Source organism: Erinaceus europaeus, chromosome 7 (genome assembly GCF_950295315.1).
Source record: "Erinaceus europaeus chromosome 7, mEriEur2.1, whole genome shotgun sequence".
In the NCBI taxonomy this organism is placed as follows: Eukaryota; Metazoa; Chordata; class Mammalia; order Eulipotyphla; family Erinaceidae; genus Erinaceus; species Erinaceus europaeus.
This window is the reverse complement of record NC_080168.1, coordinates 48,780,398-48,791,058: the sequence shown is the minus strand read 5'-3', so window position 1 is coordinate 48,791,058 and position 10,661 is coordinate 48,780,398.

Sequence of the window (10,661 nt, the reverse complement as noted above, 5' to 3'; positions counted from 1 at the left end):
AGCCAGACATTGAAAAGGAAGGGGGAGAGACAGAGAGACATCTGCAGCACTTCTTCACCACTCACAAAGCTTTCCCCCTGCAGATAGGGACCGGGAGCTTGAATCTGGGTCCTTGAACATAGTAACATGTGCGCTCAACTAGGTGCACCACCAGCTGGCGCCCAACATTTGTCATTTTAAATCAAGGAAATGTTGTTTAACAAGACTATGTTCTTTGGTAGAGGAGAGAGCATAATGGTTATGCAAGGAGTCTTGCTTATGACTGAGGCTTCAAAATCCCAAGTTCAATCCCTCAGGACACCAGAAGCCAGAGGTGAACAGTGCTCTCAAAAAACAGACAACCCTAGTCAACAAAATAAAAGAAAAACAAAGTGTGCTGTCTCAGTAGTATAATTTTCCTTCTTCCCAAAATATGTGTTAGAGCACCTTCTACTCCATCAAAGCGCCTTCTCTCTCAACTGTAGGACATTGTGGCCCTCCCTCTACCTCTAGTCACCTCAGATCGACAGCTGTTTGTGCTTCACCAGTCTTTTCTCTTGCTTTAAAGTATGTGTTCCTTTATAATGGCAATTTTAGCTTATAAAAGTCCAAAAGACTACTTGAGATATGAGAATTTAGAATCTTCTATTTTTATAACAGAACAGAACAAAGCAAAACAAAAACCTTCATTCTAAAAATACCTGTGCTAATTTGATGGCCTTGTATATAAGCTACATACTATGGGCAAACAAACAAACAAACAAACAAAAAAATCAGTTTTGACCAACTATTTCCTAAATTATTTTGCTTTTTTGTTCAGGAAGTAACTGCCATCCCAGGAAAATATCCAGGGGGTATATTGATAGTAGTAACAGGACTGGAAAATGAAAGTATAACTATAGTTTGGGGCAGCATAAAAAGCCACACAACAAGAAGCAAAACGAAACCTGAACAATATGATTGTATTTTAGGATAGATATGAGCAGAAATAATTTTGTTGCTTGCTACTTAAGGTATTTGAGGTATTCAAAAGGGCTAGTGAGGTCAAATTTATTTGGAGTCTCAATTTTCTATAAGACACTTAAAATTATGTATTTATTCATTTTAGTGAGAGGAAGAGAGAGAGAGACAGAGAAACTAAAAGCATTGTGCAGCTCTGGCTTATGGTAGTACTGGGGATTGAACTTGGGACCTTAGAGCCTCAGGCATAAAAGTCTTTGCATAACCTTTATGCTGTCCCCCCGCCCCCAGCCCATTTACCTCCTTTTTTTCTTCTTTCTATGTTATTCAATAGGATAGAGAGAAATTGAGAGGGGGAGGAGAAGACAGAGAGGGAGAAAGACACCTCCAGACCTGCTTCACCACTTATGACACATTCCCACAGCAGGTGGGGAGTAAGGATTCAAACTGGATCCTTGCACAGGTCATTATTCTTCAAACTATGTGCACTTAATCCGGTGCACCACTGCATCAAAGTAAGACTCTGGGGTGGTTGGGTGGGGAGGACAGTACAGGTCCTGGAACATGATGGCAGAGGACCTAGTGGGGGTTGTATTATTATGTGGAAACCTGGAAAATGTTATTCATGTACAAACTATTGTATTTTCTATAGAATATAAAACATTAATCTCCAAATAAAGCAATAAAAAATCGTGCTGCTATGAGTGTAGACAAACACTCTTTGGATGCATCTGTTTGTTTCCTTAGGAGAGGAATTTCCAGAAAACTTTATTTACTAATGAGAGAGAGGAAAGAAGGAAGAAGGGAGAGAGGAGAGGGGAGAGGGGAGAAAAGGTGGGGGCAGAGAGAGGGAGCGAGGAGGGAGGGAGGGAGGGAGAGAGAGAGAGAGAGAGAGAGAGAGAGAGAGAGGGGAGTGCGTTACTTTGGCACATGTGATGTCAGGGTTCTAATTCAGAACCTCAGGACCTCATGCTTGAGAGCCAAATGCTTTAACTACTGCACCACCACCTGGGCTGTTTGAACTAGTTTTTTAAACTTTAATTTTTCATGACTATAAGAATTTTTTAAAGAAATACAAATAACAAGAGTGATTTTTGAATTTCAAGAACTTCTGTATTTGCTGTCACTTAAATCTAATTTTGCTTACCAATTTTCTACTTCTGATTTTGTAGTTTTACATTATGGCCACCAGATGGCATCAACACACAAACCAAATCAAAATTCTTGGTATCGAAAATAATCGCTCTCAATTGAAGTGATATTGATAGAGACTGGTATAATATAAATATAAATTGGTATAATTTTTTTCTCTTCTCTGGAACTAAGTGTTTGAGCAAATCAGAGTGTATATAGAAGAGGATAAGCCAGTTCTCAAGTCAATTTTTTATTATAGACATACTGGGAAAAGCCGTTCCAGGACACCAACTTTAAAGTAAGTCAAGGCTTTAAAAGTAAATCTTGAATGAATGTTACCAGAAAACAACAAGAAAAACACCACCTCTTTTTTGTTCCCATTCCTTGCATAAAACTGGAGAGAGAGCAGGCTTTTGCTCTGGGCTTTGTGCACAATAAGTGAGCTTCTTGAGTTAGAGGCTTCCTGTGTGGTTTTAGCTTAAACACCTCAGGCAGCTCTGGCTATGTTTCTTCTGCTGGGCTAGATGTGCTGTTAACCTCTCAGGAAATATCTGAGTCTATTTCAATTGCTTTATTTTCATCCAGCACCTTGCAGTGTTTTTTTTTTTTTTTTTTTTTTTTTTTTATAATGAACTTTCAATTATCTTCACAATGGTGGAGGATTGACTTGGCATAAACAAATAGAAGAACATCTAAAACTCAATTATGTGCTAATTGATTTCTGTCTCAAGGGGCTGGGCCAGAGGTGGTTCACCTGGCTAAATGAGCATAGTATGGTTTTGTCTCATATTTTGTTAGGGTTTGAATATATTTTGAGAAAGCAATGTCAGTGATGACATTCTCCAAGCTTTGACCCAGTGAAGGTGGTACCTGTGAGTTGCTGGTAGAAAGTGAGCATGAAAAAATGTCTTCCATCCATCCTCGGAAGGGAGGCTGGACAACATACTGTATCTTCCACTTGAGGAAGATGGGTTCTGAAACGAGCAGCTTGGAATGTTCCTACTCATGACCACAGGATGTGAGCTCAGTTCTACAGGGATACAGAGGTCACATAGGCTCCTAAGCTGAATATGGGACCCAGATCACATCAAATCAATAGGGTCTGCAGTCAACAACATTTATACACCTTTCTCATATTTGGGAGCTACTCTCTTCCCTGATCCAGCTTTCTGGTCCTTTTTCCAGCCACGACATCATCTCCCCACACAATAACTTGGGTCCACCTGTCCACCTGCATATCAGATGTCAGGCTCAGAAAACAAAACAACAACAAAAAGCAAACACTAATATAGTCATGGGCCCTTTGGAATATAACTAAAATAGGCCTAGTAACTATCTACAAAACGGAGACCCCCAATTCTTCATCTGCACTATTCCAGCCTTTAGGCTCATGATTAGTCAACAATTTGTTTGGATTTATATGTTAACTCTTCTTTTAGCCACCAGGTTCCAGATGCTACCATGATGCCAACTAGACTTCCCTGGGCAGACAACCCCACCAATGTGTCCTGGAGCCTCACATCCCCAGAACCCTGCCCCACCAGGGAAAGAGAGAGACGGGCTGCGAGTGTGGATCGAACTGCCAATGCTCATATTTAACGGGGAAGTAATTACAGAAGCCAAACCTTCCACATTCTGCACCCCATAATGACCCTGGGACCATACTCCCAGAGGGATAAAGAATAGGAAAGCTATTAGGGGATGGGATGGGATATGGAGTTCTGGTGGTGGGAACTGTGTGGAGTTGTACCCCTCTTCTCCTATGGTTTTTGTCAGTTTCCTTTTTATAAATAAAAAATTATATATATAAAAAAGAAAATGAAGCTATTTAGCCTTAAAAAAAATGAAAGCAAAGCAAAGAAAAAGAAAAAGAAAAATTGTCCTCCATATAGAGAATCTTTGGGATGTATTCCTGGAAGGGGAGCTCACAGCTCTCTCTTTGTTTCAATGATAAATTAACCCCTACCAGGCACCATGTCTGCTTTTTGGTGTATTACCATCAGGTGAGAGGTCATCTCTACTAATCTGGACTCAGTGATTGCCTTTATCACACATCATGGAATCGATGTAAAAACAAACAGTTAAACAACAAGAACAACAACAACACATAGTAACTCAATTAGGTTCTTATTCTATAAAAGTGTATTGAACTAACAGTGACTTCACACAACCCTATTTCCTATCTAGGTTAAGAAATAATTCTAGGGCAGGAGAAACAGCATAATGGTTATGCAAAGGTCTCTCATGCCTGAGGCTCTGAGGTCCCAGGTTCAATCTCCAGCACCATGATAAGCCAGAACTGAGCAGTTCTTTGGTCTTTCTGTATCTCTCTTTCTTTCTCATTAAAATAAATTAAAAAATGATTTAAAGATTATTTAAAAAAAGAAATAATTTTATATTTAGATATATTCTTCTGAACTATGTCTAACCTCTCTGATGATTTGACTTTTTAGTTTCTTGCTACTTACCCCATTCATGGACTTAGTGTGGGGACTTTTCACAACTGTGACTCATTTGCTCCTAATGTCAGCACCTATGAATTTCAAACTCATAATTTGCCTCAGAATTCCCTGGAGAAATTGTTAAACTACAGGTTTTTGGGCCCCACCTACTCAGAATCTGTGATTCTGATTCTGGAGACAGGGTGTGAACAAGTCTGCAATTTTTGTTTGTTTGTTTTTGCTTTTGCTTTTTGTTTTGTTTTGTTTTTTTCCCTCAGAGCATTGCTCAGCTCTGGCTTATGGTTGTGATGGAGATTGAATCTGGGACTTTTGATGCCTCAGGCATGAGAGTCTTTTTGTATAACCATTATGCTTTCTCCTCAGCCCAACTTCTGTTCTTGCTTACTTTCAATGATCTCACTATGAGAGCATCTACTGTGTTTACCACTCTGAGAATTCCTTTCCTGGAACTATGCTCTTTGGAAAGAGAAACTGCTGGTCATTTCTTTAAACCAGTTTCCAATTAGTCTTTCCATTGTGGTTAGAATCCACTATCTATTTTTAGTTCATCACCTTGTATTCTGCTTTTCTGCGTTCTCCTTTCTTTTCAAAATACTTGGAGAAAAACACTGATTAATCAAAAAAAACGTCGGCTTTGGACTCAGTAGAAGCGCTTCCTTTACAAACTAGTTTCAACGTTGTGCAGTCTGGGTGAGAAAAAATACCTTTGAGGATGTGAACTAGAAGGGAGGAAAAAGACAGAGAACAACAACAAAACAAAATAAAATAAACAACAACAAAACACACCAAAATCCAAAAAACAAAACAAGGGGCATAACTTTACCCTTTACACCATGTGTGCTTAACCCACCGTGCTACCACCTGGACCCTGTTTTTGTAAATTTCTTTCTGCTCCTCTTGTGATTAGAAAATTTTCTGAAGTGGTATGCTTTGATTTCTTTATCTTTAGAGAATCTACTGTTATTTTTTGCTTTGTGGCTGACCTGAAACTACACACACACATGTAAACAGGGGAGTCTGAACAGGAGCCACGACACCTGGGGTTCAGGAAAACAGAGTTTATTGGTGATGACCCAATCCAGAATTAGCTCACACTACAACTTCTGGGTCCTGATTTTAGTAGAATTTCTCTTTTCTAGTAAATCAGTATACAAAGAAAGGTTGCTTAATGATTCACAGTTATACATAAAAGGACTAAGAGATGGGCAGAGATAATCAAAGGCTTAAAGCTGTCAGGACTTTTACAAACACCAGAAGATGGAGAGCCATTAAGCTTGGAATTTATAGAGGTCCTGAAACCCTAGTACAAATATCTGTAATTATTTTTATACATTAGATCACACACACACACACACACACACACACACACACACACACACACACACACACACACGTATATATACCCATTTAAACTGGTTAGAACTTAAGTTTGATTATTCCCTCTACCCAGATATTTTATATACTTGATGTTACCATTTTCATCTTTGTATACTGATAACTGTTGAATTATTTTATCTGTAGTTATTTTGCAATAATTTATTTTCCCTTTTGTTGCCCTTGTTTTTATTGTTATTGTAGTTATTATTATTGTTGTTATTGATGTCATCATTGTTAGATAGGGCAGAGAGAAATAGATAGAGGAGGGGAAGACAGAGGGGAGAGCCTGTGAAGTGACTCTTCTGTAGGTGGGGAGCTGGAGGCTCGAACTGGGATCCTTTTGCAGGTCCTTGCGCTTTGCGCCAAGTGCGCTTAACCTGCTGTGCTACCGCTCGACTATCCTATAAACTTTTATCTTTTAACCTGTTTGTAGATTTCAGTGATTAGTACACTACTATTGAAATACTAAGAATATGGGAGTCGGGCTGTAGCGCAGCGGGTTAAGCGCAGGTGGCGCAAAGTACAAGGACCGGCATAAGGATCCCGGTTTTAACCCCGGCTCCCCACCTGCAAGGGAGTCCCTTCACAGGCGGTGAAGCAGGTCTGCAGGTGTCTTTCTCTCCTCCTCTCTGTCTTCCCCTCCTCTCTCCATTTCTCTCTGTCCTATCCAACAACAACTACAACAATAAAACAACAAGGGCAACAAAAGGGAATAAATAAATAAAATAAATATTAAAAAAAAGAAATACTAAGAATATAATAAATCTAATGATATGTTTTGCTCTACTAGTGACTTTTATGTGTTTTCATGTAATGATGATCTTTACTGCTTCTCTACTTGAGGAATTTCATTTTTTGTTTATTTGTTTTGTTTTCATTCTCTCTCTCTCTCTCTCTTTTAGCTTTAACCAAAGCACTGCTAAGTTCTAGCTTCTGGTGAACCAGGGACATTGAAGCCTCAGGCATGAAAGCTTTTTTGTGTAAACATTATGTTACCCTCTCAAGGAATTTCTTTCAGAATTTCTTGTAAGGCAATTATAGTGCTGAGAAACTTCTTCAGCTTTTCTTTGCCTGGGAAGTCTTTATCTTGCCTTTATTAATTATATTGCTATATTTTATTGTCAACAGGTAACTAAATTTTATACTGAGTTTTATAATTTCTTCAGTTTTGTATGCTTTAAGTTATTTAAGATTACCATTAGTTATTTCTCTTTTTTAAATTTTAAATTTTAATTTATTTATAGGATGAAGATAACCAGTAATTGAGAGGGAAGAGGGTGACAGAGGGGGAGCACAGCTTTATCACTTGCAAAGTTTTCCCCTGCAGGTGGGGACAGGGGGCTTGAACCCGAGGCCTTGTGCATTGTAACGTGCACTCAACCAGGTGCACCACTACCCAGCCTCCCATCAGTTATTTCTCCACTAATTTTCTATGCCTGATTTGCTTACTTCAATTCAACAATAAAAAAAAAAGCAGTGACTCAGCAACAATATCACCAATTCGTATTATTTTACAAACATATAATGCAAAGGATACCCTAGAATTCACTTAGTAGAAAGTAATTGTGGAAAATCATAGAAAAACATAACTATTTCCACAGTTTTTAGCCTAGGAGATCCAGATTATAAAACTACATCATTAAGAAATAAGGTTTTAATGAAACTTAATCAGGCAAATTAAAAACAAAACAAAACAAAGCAAAGCATAGGTTCTGCCCTCTCTCCATAAGAAGCTAACATTTCAGTCCTAATGGACACTCTGACCTCATTTTTTTCTCTTTTCTTTACATTAGTTTTATTTTCCTTCTCTTACTAACAGTGCAAACCAAAACCTATTTTTAACAGTAATAAATAATAGCAGATACACTAATATCTTAATTTCTTAATAATAATTTTTATCTTTGCTTGCTTGACTAAGTTTTAATTAGCCCCAGGTAAAGATGGTTTTGTTCTGTTGCTTATTTAAAGCTACAGTTTCCAAAAACCTATCCATGACATTAGGTGGAAACTTACTGTATTATAAATGTTTTGAAAGTGCTTTTTTCCCAGTTGCTCCACATTTGAAACAAAGCTCTCTTCCTTGTCACTACTACAGTAATTTATTTACACTTCTAGACCAAAACTGAGGACGGGTATTACATCACACAGGGTTATTTCACTATGAAGATATAGCAGCTCATATATGTGCAAATAAGGAAATATGACCTCATCTAATCGAGAAATTGGGAGCAGCCGGGTAATAGGAGACTATAATAGCTACAGCAGCCAAAAAACTACTGACAATGCTACCTTCAATTTAATAACAAGCTAGAGTCCTAGATTTATTTGAGTCCATCAGAGTGATAAGATCACAGCCACATAAACTTAGATCTGAAGAGGACTATGAACCTCTGAGAGGTGGTGAGAATCATAAATGGTTTCATTTTTTGATAGAGGAAGAGCAGTAGTTGTTACAAAAATAGTTAAGATCAAAACAGCTACAAAGTTTAACAAACTGAAAGACTAAGAGTGGGCTACCTGGAGAGCTTAGAATCCTTGAGGGTCCCAGACAAAAAGAGATACCATTCTCAACAACAAATGGATCCTCTCAGGAACCAGCATCCCAGGAACCAGCTCCAAAGGGCTAGTCTTGGCAGAACCCTGGGTCCCAGGGTTGGGTTAAAAGGGAGTGGGGTAAGGAGGAGAAGTAGTGGAGAGGCATGAAACTTCATCTTGAAGATCCTTTTTACACTTGGAACTAAAGCTTTAAGACACAGAGGGAGAACTAGGAAGCTCACTAGCCCTCCGGAATCTGGCAAAATTTATCGAGGTGGGATGTGGAGGGGAGCGGTAGAAAAAACAAAACAAAACAAAACAAACAAACAAAAATCCCTTCCTTCAGTTTGGGAGGGAATAGTATAAATCCTTCTTTCCTGTTCAGTGAGAAATAAAATGATACTAAAAGAGGAAAGAAGGAGAATCTGTTTGTAGCTGAGGGAGGAAACCACACTACCACACCCACCAGATACCTTGTACAAACTGAAGCAGCTTGAGGTGATGCCTGGAGCTCTACCATCTCTGACCCTAGACAAAACCATGATGCTCTTGAAGGATGAATGGGATAAAAAGATATTCGATCCTAGAAAGGAGCGACAAAAAATCCCTCTGACATGAAGGAGCCTTCGTTGACAAGAAACATAGTTCTGCTATGCCTACAAAGGAAAAATTCTTCTCTGTTCACCCCCCATGCCCTGTACCTACCCTAATGCCAGAAGTAAAGAGCTTGGCTACTGAGGAGGAAGAAGAGGAACAAGAAAGTGAGAAAGCTGAAACCAAGGCACATAGGACCTGTTCATGACTGATGATACACTGATGATGCTAAGAGAACTTAGCATCCTCCAAAACCCCAGCCCAACACTATCATACATAGTCTAACAAGTTGCATGGGTCTGCTACTGGGGGAAGAACAATAATTTTTAGAGAGATTCCTATCTGGGTGTAGGTATAAATCCTGTTGAAACAAAAGCTTTTTAAAAAACCCTCCCAAGGGAGTTGGGCAGTAGCACAGTGGGTTAAGTGCACATGGCGCAAGGATCTACTAAGCATCCTGGTTCCAGGTCCGGCTCCCCACGTGCAGGGGAGTCGCTTCACAGGTGGTGAAGCAGGTCTGCAGGTGTCTATCTTTCTCTCCCCCTCTCTGTCTCCCCCTCCTCTCTCCATTTCTCTTTGTCCTATCTAACAACGACATCAATTACAACAATAATAAAAAACAACAAGGGCAACAAAAGTGAAAAACAACAACAACAACAAAAAAAACCCCTTCCAGCTCCCTAGACCCCACCAAAGTGCTAGGCAGTCACTACACATAACTAGAGAAATTCTGTGTTTGTGGTGTACTGAAGATAACCACAGAGGCAAGAAAACAAACCAGCTCAGGGGTGCACACTAAGAGTCTTAGAGAAGAAGCAGTGACTCCATTTTTAGCCAGATATACAATGAAACAAACAAACAAACAAAACTAACACAAATGGGTGGAAATCAAGGAAAACAACACTGTCAAAAAAGTAAAAAAAAAAAAAGTCAAAATAAGCCTATGGAGTTATCAGTAAGAAACTTTAAAAATAAGTTTAGCATGAAAAAAAAAATCCAACTACCTAGTGTATAGTTGAGAAAATATGGGTGAATATATGAGGAAATTTTATCAAGGAGTTGGAAACTATAAAGAAGAGCTAAATGGAAAGAAATAACAGGCACAAAACTATTTTTTTTTGTTTTGTTTTGGATTGAAGAGATGGGTCAGTGACAGAGAACAGGCCTTGCATACCTAAGGTCCTAGATTTGACTGCTAACACTGCCTATGCCCAAGCTGAGCAGTGATCTGATCTCTCCTAGAAAAGTTAATATTTTAAAGCTAGTTCAAATATATATTTATATTTTAAAAATTAGACTTCTGCACCAACTTTGGTGGTGGGTGCTATGATTCTAGTACACACATAGAGGTGCAAAGCAATATTCACCAAATTTTATGTTAGCGCAAATAAATAAAAAAAAAAGGAAATGCACCAAATGCAAAAGTAAATTCTAAGTGGATCAAGGACTTGAATGTTAGACCAGAAACTATCAGATACTTAGAGGAAAATATTGGCAGAACTCTTTTCTGCATAAATTTTAAAGACATCTTTAATGAAACGAATCCAATTACAAAGAAGACTAAGACAAGCATAAACCTATGGGACTACATCAAATTAAAAAGCTTTTGCACAGCCAAAG